The sequence below is a fragment of the Camelus dromedarius genome, chromosome 9 (genome assembly GCF_036321535.1).
Source record: "Camelus dromedarius isolate mCamDro1 chromosome 9, mCamDro1.pat, whole genome shotgun sequence".
Classification (NCBI taxonomy): domain Eukaryota; kingdom Metazoa; phylum Chordata; class Mammalia; order Artiodactyla; family Camelidae; genus Camelus; species Camelus dromedarius.
In genome coordinates, this window is record NC_087444.1 from 76,402,247 (window position 1) to 76,416,017 (window position 13,771).

Sequence of the window (13,771 nt, forward strand, 5' to 3'; positions counted from 1 at the left end):
GCAGGGGCTCATAATTGGAGGCTAACATCTGAAGTTTTATAGCCTCTATTTGTTCACTGACAAAGCAGGTCAGGAAGTTTAGGACACAGGGCCCAATTAGCAGAACTGCAAAAATCAGGAGTAAGGGACCTATGAATGGTGTCAGCCAGGAGATCCAGCCCCAGGGGCCTGTCCATGGGCTCTTATCTAAAATATGTTTTCTCTTTTTACTTGGTCTTGTAACTCTTGAACCATTTTTCTGACAATTCCTGATTGACTGGCATAAAACAACACTCTTCGTTTAGGAAGAGGCATAGTCCTCCCTCTTTGGCCGTGAGTAAGTCCAGACCCCTCATGTTTTGTAAGACCACCTCGGCCAGAGAGTCAATCTGATTTTGCAGAGTTTTCAGGGTTTCTGTTATTTGTTGGAGATCGTGGCTGAATTTACCTGTAAGCTGAAAATACAGGTTGGTACATGGACCACTTGTCACCCGGTTCCATGCAGGTACATCGTGCAGCCAAGGGGAGTGAGGGCATTAGCGTCAGTAACATCAGCCTTATGATTATCTTAGACATGATGCTGCGGTGATGGCACTAATTATAACAAGATATAAAATAGCTATCAGGATTTTATGGCCTATGTTCCAGTCAGGTGGGGCGGCGCTAGCTAGCCCCACTGCTAGTACGCAGACTGGTATAGCAAACAAGGAAAGAGGCAAGGGAGCACAAAAGAAATACACTTAACAGCTGCATTGAGCTTTTCTCAAGCTTCGGCCGTGCGTTGACTAGCCAGCTTCCGGGTGTGGCTAGAGCAGGGCTCGTCGATTCTTTTCTGGTCCCTCTTGATCTTGATCTTGAGCGGGTCTCCCGGGACACTCTCAATTTTTCAGGGACCCTCCGTCTGAGGTGCAGTTGCTCTCTTGACCCCAGAGTGGTGGATCCAAGGGATGATTCCTGCAACTTTAACAGCTGTAGGAGTAGTTAATACCACTAAATATGGTCCCTTTCATGTTGGTTTGAGAGGTTCCTTTTTCTAATCCTTCACCCATACCTGGTCACCTGGTCACCTGGGGATGCACTTGGACCCCTAATGAAATGGTTTTTTTTTTTTATCACCCAACCCCAAACTTCTCGTAGTACTTTTCCTAGTGCCAACAGTTGTTGGTGGAGTCCTAAATTTCCTATTTTTGGGGTGGGATTTTTCATCCTGACTAAAGGTGGCAGTCGCCCATAGAGGATTTCAAAGGGAGAGTACCCAATATTAAATCTTGGGGTGTATCTAATTCGCAACAGAGCCAGGGGTAGAATGTCCACCAAGGGGAGCTGGGTTTCTTGGCTGATTTTAGCTATCATTTGTTTTAGAGTTCTGTTCATTTGTTCTGCCTTCCCTGAGCTTTGAGGCCGGGATGCTGTGTGCAGATTCCAGTGGATGCTCAGTGCCTTTGCCACTTGCTGTACAATTTCTGCCACAAAGGCGGGTCCATTGTCAGACCTGATGGAGGTAGGCATTTCAAATTGAGTGATAACATCCCTGAGGAGAGCCTTTGTCACTTTCCTTGCTTTTTTTGTCCTGGTGGGGTAGGCCTCTACCCACTCTGTGAAGGTGCAGACGAAAACCAGCAGGTACTTATATCCCTTACTGGGCCCAAGTTCAGTAAAGTCCACTTTTAAATCTTTAAAGGGAGCCAATCTGCATCGTTGTATTTTCATTGGCCCAGTTAGCCCTTGTTTTGGATTGTTTTGTGCACAGAGCAAGCAGCGTTGGGAAACTGATGTACACAGAGTAGGGAGATGAGAAATTAGGAAATATCGCTTTAAGAGGGCCTCCAAAGCCGTTTTTCCCATATGTGTGGCTTCGTGTTGTTGTTGGACTAGATGATAAGCTAGTCGTTCTGGGATGAAAACCCTCCCATCTGTCATGATCCACCATCCGTCCTTTCCTTTTTTCCCTCGTTTAGCCTGTGTCCACTTGTTTTTGTCGTGGCTATATTCTGGGGCAGTGGGTAGCTCTGGCGCTGCCATAACTTTAATTACTGAGTGTTCCCAGGCGGCTGCTTTTCTTGCCTTTTGATCAGCTAGCCTGTTCCCCTGGCTCACAGGGTCATTTCCTCTTTGGTGTCCCTTACAGTGAATAACGGCCACTTCCTTTGGATCCCATATTGCCTCCAGTAACTGTAAAATCTCTTCTTTGTTTTTGATTTCTTTTCCCCCAGCAGTCAAAAGTCCTCTCTCCTTATAGATGGCTCCATGTACATGCAAGGTTGCAAATGCATATTTGGAATCAGTGTATATATTGACTCATTTTCCTTTCCCTTCCCTTAGTGCCTGGACCAGTGCCCAGATCTCTGCTCACTGAGCAGACCATCCTGGGGGAAGGGACTCTGCCTTTATTACCTCTCGGGTTGTTGTTACAGCGTAACCTGCTCGCCGCTGTCCATCTTGCATGTAACTGCTGCCGTCTGTGAAAAGTTCCAGGTCTGGGTTTTGCAGGGGCTTGTCGGTTAGATCAGGCCTGCTTGCATACACCTCTTCGATGATTTCTTCGCAGTCGTGGTCAGGCTGTCCTTCCCCCTCAGGCAAATATGTGGCTGGGTTTAAGGTTCGCACAGTCTCTAGACGGACTCTTGGATTTCCACATAGAAGCCCCTGGTAGTGGGTCATCCTTGTGTTAGTTATCCATTTGTAACCTGGGCCGTTCATCAGGGCCACCACAGAATGGGGCACTTTTACATTTAAAGTCTGTCCCAGTGTGAGTTTGTCTGCCTCGTTGACCAGGAGGGCTGTGGCAGCGAGGGCCCGTAAACAGGGTGGCCATCCTGATGCTACAGGGTCCAGTCTTTTAGATAAATAGGCCACAGGGCGCTGCCATGGCCCCACATTCTGAGTCAGGACTCCAAGAGTGGTTTGGTCTCTTTCATGTACAAACAGATTAAACTCTCATGTTACATCTGGTAAGCCTAGTGCTGGGGCTTGGGTTAATAGTTCCTTTAATTGCCTAAAGGCATTTTCTTGTTTAGTTTCCCATTTGAGGGTCTCTTTTCCTGATCCAGCAGTTGCTTCATAGAGGGGCTTGGCTATTCTTGAAAGCCCGGGGATCCAGATCTGGCAAAACCCAGCTGCACCCAGGAACTCTCGCAGTTTTCTTTTTGTTTCCAGTCTGGGTATGGCGCAAATAACTTGTTTTCTTTTTGGTCCTAGGGCTCGGTGTCCCTCTGAGATAATAAATCCCAAGTATTTGACGGTCTTTTTGCAGATCTGGGCCTTTTTCCATGAGACCTTGTACCGAGTTGTTTGGAGTAACCCTAGGAGGGCTCAAGTTTCTTTCCAAAAGTCCTCTTCACTGGGGCTGGCTAACAGCAAGTCATCCACATACTGGAGCAGAGTACAGTTCAATGTTTCCCCAGGGAATTTTACAAGGTCTGCGGCTAGTGCCTCTCCGAACAAGGTGGGCGAGTTTTTAAAGCCTTGGGGGAGACGTGTCCATGTCAGTTGAGTTTTTCCTCCTGTATGGGGATCCTCCCATTCAAATGCGAATATGGGCTGGCTCACAGGTGAGAGTCGAAGACAGAAGAAAGCATCTTTAAGGTCTAGGCATGTAAACCATTTAGCATCTGCCGGAATGAGGCCTAGAAGAGTGTATGGATTTGGCACTGCTGGATGTATTGTAGTGACTACTTCATTTACTTTTCGTAAGTCCTGCAGTGGCCTATAATCTGTTCCTTCTGCTTTCTTCACCAGGAGCAACAGTGTGTTCCAAGGAGATCTGCACTCAGTTAGGATTCCCTCTTGTCTGAGGCACTGTATATGCTTCTGGATTCCTAGGTGGGCCTCTTGAGGCATGGGATATTGCTTCTGTCTGACCAGGCTGGCTCCAGGTTTGAGGTCAATCACCAGTGGTGCCTGATTATGTGCCAAGCCTGGTGGTCCATTTTCAGCCCAGACTAATGGAAACTCTTCCAGGAGTTTACTAGGATTTCCCTGGAGTTCTCTGCTCTCATACAGACACCACTCTTCTCGGGGAACTGAGATGGCTAGAATCATAGACTCTCCCTGTAAGGTCAGATGTGCCTGTTTCCCGGGGACGAAGGTAATTTGTGCCCCCAATTTAGACTGAAGGTCTCTTCCGAGCAATGGTATTGGGCATTCAGGCAAATATAAAAATTCATGTGTCACTAGATGGCCTCCTACTTGACAGGATCGTGGTTGGCAGAAATGGCAGGAAGTTGAGTCCCCAGTAGCCCCAGTAACAGTCGCCTTTTTCTTGGTCAGGGGGGCTACAGGTTGGGTCACCACAGAATACTCTGCTCCTGTGTCTACCATAAAAGTCATTGGTTGGCCCCCTATAAACATCTTGACCTTGGGCTCCCGGGGGCCCAGGGGCACGGAGCCCGGTCTCTCCTATTCTGAGTCAACCCCAGCCAGTCCGATGTGATTACCAGCTGGTGGCTCCAGCTGATAAGTAGGCCTTTTGGGGGGTGCTTTCTTTCCATCCTTTCTGTTTGGGCACTCATTCTTCCAGTGTCCTGTCTCCCGGCAGTATGCGCACTGGTCTCGGCCCAGGGGCATCCCTGGTTGGGGTCCCCTCTTCCAAGGTGGTGCAGGATTCTGGCTGAAGCTTGTTTTCCTCAGGGCTGCTGCAAGGAGTGCGGCTTTCTGCTTCATTCGCTGGTCTGCTTCTCATTGGGCTTCCCATTCTCGGTTTACAAAAACTTTGTTTGCTACTTCCAGCAGCTGTGTAGCGTTCATCCCTGCGAATCCATCCAGCTTTTGGAGTTTCCGGGTATATCTGGGTATGATTGGGCTACAAAGGCAGCGTTGACCATCCGTTGGTTTTCTTGGGCCTCAGGATCAAAAGGAGTGTAGACTTGGAATGCTTCACATAGTCTCTCATAGAAGTCAGTGGGGGTTTCGTCTGGCCTCTGGGTCACCGTGGTCGTTTTAGACATGTTAGTTGGCTTCTTGGCTCCTGCTTTTAGCCCTTGTAGGATGGCCTCCCAGTATTCACGCAGTGCTTCTCTTCCTTCTTGGGTGTTAAAGTCCCAATCTGGTCTGGTGTCAGGGGCACGTGTCATGGCCCAACCCTCAACATCCATTGTGTCCCCAGGGGCTCAGCCCTGCAGCCATTTTCGTGCTTTAGTGAGAATGCGTCTCCTCTCCTCTGTATTGAAAAGAGTCAGAAGCAGCTGGTGGACATCTTCCCAGGTGGGCCGGTGAGAATGGAAGATAGACTCTATGAGGTCAACCATAGCCTGCGGCTTTTCAGAGTAGGAAGGAGTGTGATGGTGCCAATTGAGAAGGTCTGTGATGCTAAAAGGTTGGTAGTAGAGTACAGGGTGCCCGGGCTGAACAGTCCCGCCTTCCCCAACTTGTTGTGGCCCTTGTGTCTCCCGCAGCAGCATTTGGAGGGCTGGTGGTGCTGGCTTCACGGCTTGTGCTGAGCGGAGTCTCCTCTCTACCGGCTCAGGCTGGGGCTGGGCTCTGCCTCTGGGTCCTCAGGTTGGGGAGGTGGTGACACAGAGGGTGGTGGTGTTTCCAATGGGACTGGAGCTGTCTGTGCCTTGGGGGCATATGGAGGGGGCAGGCCCATTTAATCTTCTGCGTCTCCCTGGAAAATAGGCTTTTTTCTGTCTGTCTTTTTGGCCTGGACCGGCTGAGCTGCTAATATCTTGCATTGTCCAGGTCCATTTGAGCAAAACCGAATCCATGGGGGTACAGTCTGGGCAATATTCAGCCAGGAGTCAATGTAAGGGAATAGATCTGGGTGGCCTGGGGTTCCAGTGATTATTTGATAGACCACTTGCACTGTTGCTAGGTCCAGAGTTTCTCCTGAGGGCCACCTGACTCCAAAGGCCAGCCATTTAAGCTCACACAAAGTGTGGAGCCTGCCGGGGATCATTCAAATTCCACAGTCTCCTGAGAACCCCTTTTTGAAATTCTTAATCATGCAGTCTAGAGTGGTGGGTTTTGACTTAGAGCCTCCCATTCTTTTTAGATGTTTAAGGATAATAGATCTGTTGCTTTAGATGTTTAGGAAGGTAGCCTTTATATCTTTTTCTTCTTTACTCTTCAAAACACCAGAGTTCCCAGAGAGACTGCTCTCTTGCTGGGTCTCTGAGTTGTCTGAAGGCTAATTTGGTCAGGGACTCTGGGTTCCAGTCACAGCTGATGTCTCTGGAGCTCAAGGCCTCAAGCAGTTCCAGGGACTTTCTTCATTAAATTCTCTCTATATTCTGAACTAACGTATCAGGGGCATGGGACTGATGACAGATGGTAAAACAAATGGACTAGAAAAGGGACCTCCGTGGCCGGGTGAGCCCAGTCCTGAAGGAATTCGTCTTCTAAATTTGAGTCCTGGGGGTCTGAGGCTAGGCAAAAGGGGCACTACTTGGGTCAGTTCAGTAGGGGAACAATAAGTCTCGGGTGTTCTGTGACAGAATCAGGTAGGAGACTTTTTCAAAGAAATAGCATCTTAGCCTCTGGGGGCACAGGGGCGTTGACTCATTGGCTGTCTATGTCCTTTTCCCTCCCAGTGTAGCCACCCTGTGCCAGTGTCGCAGACAAGACAAGGGAGGGTTTTCGTTGCGTCCGCCTGGCCTCTCCCCTCGCGGGGACGAAGGTGCCTCTTAGCTTTGGCGGGTCAGTATAAGCCGCTGACTCTGATCGGGACCCTGAGGGACTGATACCGCCCTGACCCATATGAGGTCACCATGGAACCGCAGGTTGGGACTCACTCGAACTCCATAGCAGAATGCCGTGGAGCTACAAACTCGAGCCTGATCGCATGCTTCACAGGCCGCTCATTCACTCACACACACACACACAGAGGTTAACAATAGTCCTCCCACCAATACCAATATCCTGTTTCCTGTAGGAGGGGATCAGCCTCCTCTTCTGTCCACTGGGACAGGACCTGATTCCTGACCTGATTTCCCCATCTGAAATACCATCAGACGGAGAGCCTGTAGGAGGGGATCAGTCTCCTCTTCTGTCCAATGGGACAGGACCTGATTCTTCCCGGGGGATCCTACCTTGTCCGGACGGCCATCTGGTGAGTCTGTCCGTCCCTCCACGGAGTCTGGCTCTGGTTGTAGCCCAGCCACCTGGGGGGCTGAGTTGCCGTCACAAAAGAGAACCCGGAATACCGTCGGGCGGCGCCACCTCGTTCGCTGCCGGAGTCCTGTCCCCTGGTCGGCCGGAGCCACCAGTCCAGCGGCTCAAGGGGCCGGCGTGGTTGTATCTCACTGGGGCCTCCAGAAATGTTACGGAAATGACAGGCCAGCCAAGAAACAAGCACCACTTGGAGGGTTGGAGTACTCAGATTTATTATGCCGGCGGGCTCAGAGGGGCTTCTGCTCCGAAGCTCTGAGCACCTCCAAGACGTGCACATAAGGTTTTATAGGGTTAATTACAAGTATGGGGCTATTAGCCAATAAGGTTCAAACAACAAAAAAGCAAGGAATCAGTACACTGGAGCTTATCAATTTGGAACAGATCACGTTACTGACACTTGTTGAGATTGGATTTACGAGTTAGCTTGTTAGCCCAGTAAACTGACACTAACTTCAGATTTATGAGTTAGCCCAGCAGAACTTACATCAGTAAACCGACACTTATCACACTTAGATTTGTGACTTAGCTCGTTAGCCCAGCTGGGCTTTTCCTTCACAGTCCCATGAAGAAGGCTGTAGCTTAGTTGTGCCAGCCCAGAATTTATACATACATATGTTCTTTTTAACATTCTTTTTTCATTACAGGTTACTACATGCCATTGAATATATATGTGTAAATTCTTCTCTGTTATGTTTTTTTTTAATTAAAAAAAATTTTCCCCCTAATGGAGGCACTAGGAATTGAACCCGGGACCTTGTGCTCACCAAGCATGAGCTCTACCACAGAGCTATAACCCCCACCCCACTGAGCTATACAACCCCAGCCCCCATCCTCCTATTCAATACATAGTAATTTGTATCTGCCAATCCCAAACTCCCAGCTGTCATATAATATTGTTGCTGAAAGATCAGTCCCCATCCTTGACGAGCCAAGTAATTCAGAGACCGGGTCTTGGAGCTTAGAAGAAAAGAGGTAGCTTTATTACTTTGCCAGGCAAAGGGGACTCGCAGAAAGCTAGTTCCTTTAAAACTGTGAACCCACCTTGGGGATGCCGTGGGGTGGGCATATAGCCATAGCTCAAACAATAAAGCATCGATAACAATCAACAGAATCATTTTCTCATCAGAAGATGGAATGACATCATGATACCTCCAAAAGACCAATTCTATGGAGGCCAGCGGTTGTTGCTCTTTCCATCTCTTTATCTTATAAGCACCCAAGGTGTGGTCTTCTTGGTAATTCAGTCTATTTTGTAAGGTTAAAGTCCTGTGAACGTCTCCTTGGAGAACGACTCAGAGACCAAGCATGATTATTACTTTCAATGACTGGAATAAAGTAGAAACGGTAAGCTCAATAGCTTTAGTTTTAACAGTGGGCCTGGAGCTGTGGGGAGCACCTGGTCAGTCAGGTCAGTTGGCTGTTTAAAGGGTGAGCATAAGAATAAGCAATATGTTAGCCTAAATGTGGCCATTTTATTAACCCTCTTTCAATATCACTTATATGTGGAATCTAAAAAAATGACATTAAGTTATAAAACAGAGACTCGCAAATACAGAAAACAAACTCGTGGAGGGAGGGAAACAGGGGAAGGAGGGGTAAATTGGCAGTTTAGGATTGGCAAAAACCCTGTTTCTTTATCCCTAAATACCCAAGGCCCTTGCTTTCAGGGAGGAGGATTTGGTATTTTTTTCTCCAATCTCCTAGCATGGCTGCCTTATGAATAACCCTTTTCGCTGCGGCAGATCTTTGCATCTTTGGGTTTGGCTTGATAAGTGTTGGGCAAACGAACCTGGTATGGTAATTCAACCAGTTGGGGTGGATCTCTGAAGAAAGAGAACCAGGCATGGCTTTCTTGACAGAAGAAAAATCATTTTGAGGGGAGTGGGTTTAGCTCAGTGGTAGGGCACACGCTTAGGTTGCAAGTGGTCCTGGATTCAATCCCCAATACCTCGATTAAAATTAAGAAAGAGAACAAAAGAATGCAGTTGTCACGCATGCCAAGTAACAATAGCAAAGATACTAGGTCAGGTGTAAAGAATCCCAGTTCTGTTTCAATGGCAAAGATTAGCCTGAAGCACTCGATCACCATATCAACGGAACCTAAGGGATGATGATAATGTTGACTTTTTCTGACCCTCCAGACTTCAATCAACTAAAGCTTGGACTCCGTTGATGGCTCAAGCCCCTTCATGAACATGCATTTATCTTCAGTTTAAAACTTCCCCGGTTTTGCTGTTGGCAGACACTGCTTTGGGAAAGATACCCAGTGTTCTCTTTACTTGCTGAGAGTAATAAATCCTTCTTTCAGGCTTTGGCTTCATTGTCTTTTGGCTCTAAACCCATTTTCCCATGCACAAGATTGTCGGTTCAGTTCCCAGTACCTCCATTAAAATAAATAAATAACTTAATTACCTTCTACCAAAAAAAAAAAAAAAAAAAAAGAAAGAAAGAAAAAAGGAAAATAGAAAGACCTTAAAAAAAAAAGGTGAGTGGCCTGATCATACTCTCATACTCAACACTGTGTTCAAGTTTCAAAGACACAGAAGGACAAGACCTGGGGTTTGAGGCTTGGAGGACTAAGGCATGTGATAATTTAGGTCACTAGCTATTGCAGTAAAAAGAGAAATAATAATTTAAAAAAAAACTTGTTATAATTTGCATTGTTTATTTTTTGCTTAAGTTTTTTTTGTTTGTTTGTTTTTTAGCCGTAGCTTGCAATTATCCAAGTTGCAATTTCTCTCGTTATTCCCAAATTCACTCACTTCTGCTGGTAAAATAACTGGATGTTGACAAACTTGGTGCCAGAAATCAGATTTTTTTAAAGTGGACTCAGAGACAACGAATCTCCCTATCAGGTACTGTTAACTAAACTTTATGATGACAAACTCCAGGGAGTAGTCTGGAGCCACATGTCTATCACACGTGAAGACATTTGTAGTAACCTGTAATGAAAAAAGAATATTAAAAAGAATATATATGTATCAATTCTTCTGCACTGGCACAACTAAGCTATGGCCTTCTTCACGGGACTTCTATTCAGAAAAGGGCTGTGTTTGCATGTTCAGAAGAGGGAGTTTTCGGCCCTCTGATGTCGAAATGTCACAGAGCAGACACTCACAGATGCCCATGTAGAGGGTCTGTGGTTCTAATTAATTGTAACCAGCTGGGTCTCGAAGTGGGCACAGCTGATTCCAAGTTAAAAAAAAAGTTTAGTCAAATCTCTTCTTTAGCTACATGATACTTGAGGATGTGCAAGTTTCATAAAAATAATTAAAGAGAGCTGCATCAGCAAAGGCCTGTTACTGATTATGATTTACTTAGCCAGTTATAGTTTCATGAATCTGATGACTACTTTTGGTTTCAATGATCTTAACTCAAGCAGAACGCAAAACTGCTCTTCAAGGCTCAAAAGACACATCTTTCTAAGCCCCCAAGGGACACTTTTCAGGCTAAGCATGCACTCTACCACTGAAGTATGGTCTCCCTCCAGTAACTCTAAAAAAAACCATCTAAATGAAAAGGTTTTGTGAGTGGGTGGAAACACGTGTCCTGGGAGTGGGATGCCTACAGCTTAGCAATAGGTTGCGTGCAGGGAGTGGGGTAGGGGACAGGGCTGGCATCTATGGTGAACTGTCGATGAGGGGTGTTGGCTACACCCAGAACTTTAAGTAGAGCCGACTCACTTCTCACCCGTGCTTTAAATAAAGTTAAATGCATCTACTTTCTCCAGTGCACTGAAACTTTGTGTTTATCCTTGCCGCCTGTTCTATGCTTGTATTGTAAGCACAAATACAAATAAAACTAAGACTTCATTTCTCTTGTACATGACAGGGATAGACATTAACTGAGTGAGTGAGCGTGCAGGGTCCTTCAGTGACATTCAAAGCCATAAACACTGAGCTTCCTGGCATGTTTGGTATTATCAGAGAGGAGAGGGGACTGGAGATACCTTAAGGACAGAATTAAGTTCACTTTTGGACACTTGCAGAGGAGGTTCCAGTTAAAAACCCACTATCTGCCTACAGCACACAGCTGAAACATGCGGAGGGGAGAAAAAGCAGAGGGGGAAAAAAAAAATACCCATACACCCCTCGACAGCCTAAAGACCAGAATTCGGCGGCTAGGCTTGGTTATTTATCCCCATGGGCGGGAGCTTATTGGTGGGTTCTTATGCAAATAAGGGTGACTGAGAGGTAAGTTTTGATTGGTGAGTATACTGAAAGTGAAAGGGGCGTGTCTGAAAGAGAGGGGCGGGGATGAACAGTCCCGCCCATAGTTCTCACTCAGGTCCGGGGAGGCGAAAGTTGTTACGCAGATGAGGAATGCTGAAGAGTAGATGCTGATTGGTAGGTTTTGTAGAAGGCGGAAGTCGTTACTTGCAGTCAGCTCTGCTTGTCCTGAAATGGCGGTGAATCTGCAAAACGGAGTTTGGTCGTGTCTGTCAGTTATTAATTTAAATTTTTTTAATTCCATTTTTCAAATGTAACGTAGGTTTTTTAAAAAAATTTTGCTTGATGTCATATAGCGACCATATTAGAATTTACACTAAGTCTGTAACTGGAAAATAGCAAAGGTAAAAGAACACTTTTTCTTCCTTGGTGCTGAGGAAAACAGCGTACTTGCTAAGAACTACACTTCCTCTTTCATTTCTTTTTTGGCGGGGGAGGTCATTAGGTCTATTTATTAATTTATTATTAGTTTTTTTTAAAATGGAAGTACTGAAGATTGAACCCAGGACCTTGTGCATGTGAAGCATGTGCTCTACCACTTGAGCCATATCCTGCCCCCTTTAATTTCTAATGTTTATATTGTATTTTTACTTTTTGGAGGGGGAAGACAATTAGGTTTATTTTTATTTACTTATTTGAGGGAGGTACTGGGAGTTAAACCCAGGACCTTGTGCATGCTAAGCAAGAACTCTACCACTGAGCTCTATCCTCCCCCCTGCCATACCCTCCCCAATACTTCCCTTATAATTTCAGTAAGACAATGATAGCCTCCTTGTTTACTTCGGAAAATTCCAGAAAGGAATCCTCCAAATTCCCATCCATTGCCTTATGAATGATTACTGATTTGTTTGTCCTCAGTGATCAGTGGGAACTATGCTCGGTTACATGGTTTAATCAAAATTTACTTAATTTTCTCCTCTCCCCAGTGCCCTAAGTTTTGGACCACTTTTGAGGTTTGTAATTCAGAACAACCTCACTGTCAGAATATCCACAATCAAGAGTAGGTGACTTCAGCATAAAACATCACCTGAGAAACTGAGGCTCCTGCCACACTCCTCCACTCCTCCATATGGGACTTTTCCTGCCTTGTTTACCCCTGGATGTAAAAGAAAAGCTCTTTTTGTTCTGGCATTTGAGCCTTTACACATTTTATGGTTGTAGCATTCTCTCTACAATAATAATCCTTTGGAATAAAATCTATCCTTATCTAAGCTTCATAGCAGTAAATATTTCAGTCATTCCATCTGGACTCAAAAATGTGTATTTTTGGAGGCAGTGGTAGAATGCAGGCTTAGTCTTTACGAGTTCCTGGGTTCAACCCCCAGTACCTCCATTTAAATCAATCAATCAATCAATCAATCAATTTAATCACACACACACACACACCAAATTAAAAAAAAAAACTTTACAACTTCCCACTGTCCCTACAAGTATATTCTTTAAATTTTTAGGGCATGTCAAACTATATCCAGTGTTTTTCACCTTTTTGAATCATTAATAATTTGCATCTGTTTCATAAGAATCTCACAGGGAGGTCTGTGTCAAAAATCTTCCTGTGATTTAGGAAATGTCCTTTTTTTTCTTATAGGATATGTTCATTTGATAATTATATAAGCAACAAAACTCTCCATTTAAATAAAGGACTCATCACTTCCCCTTATAATTGACTTCTCTATTGTTCTGCTTTTAAAGAAAGGTTCCACCATTGACTCATTTCCTTGCTTGGAATCATGGAAGTCCATACTGAAACATCTTTTTTGCCAACATAGCTAGTTTGAAATAATGCATGATACAGAATGATCCATCTAATAAATATCCCCAAATTTACCCAGTCACTGTCTGTTTAAAAAATGTGATGATATATCGCCTTGTTTTCATATGTGTGATACACCAGGACATTCTACTCATTTTATCTGAAAATTATTTAAATATGCTAATATCCCTATTTAAACATAATCATATTTCAATTGATCGCCATTTCCCTATGGATGAAATCTTCCACCTGTAGGACTGATAAAAGAAATTTTGCAGCGTAAATAAGGGACAGCTTTGTCTGAGTTAACCTGAGCAAATGGTGGTGGTTCACATTCATATTTTTTAAACTTTCAAAAGTGTTAAGTATTAAAACTGTAGTAAATTCCATTTAATCTTTGGGGGGAAAATTCCAACTATACTGTTTGTATTAAAGTCTGACAGTCATACTTATGCTTTTAAGTGAAGTTTAAATTATATACATTGTAAATATTGAATAGTGTTTAAAAAGCATGCTTCAACATAGAAGTAGCAGCTATGTAATTATTTGAAGTTACACTTAACACACTCCACTGCATTGAATGCAATGGACGAATAAGAATGTTTAAGAAGGACATTTCCAAGGTTGAGTACTATGTAAAATTAAAATTTTACAAATTACAAAAAAAAAATCTTCCACCTGTAGGGATGTGATAAAACCT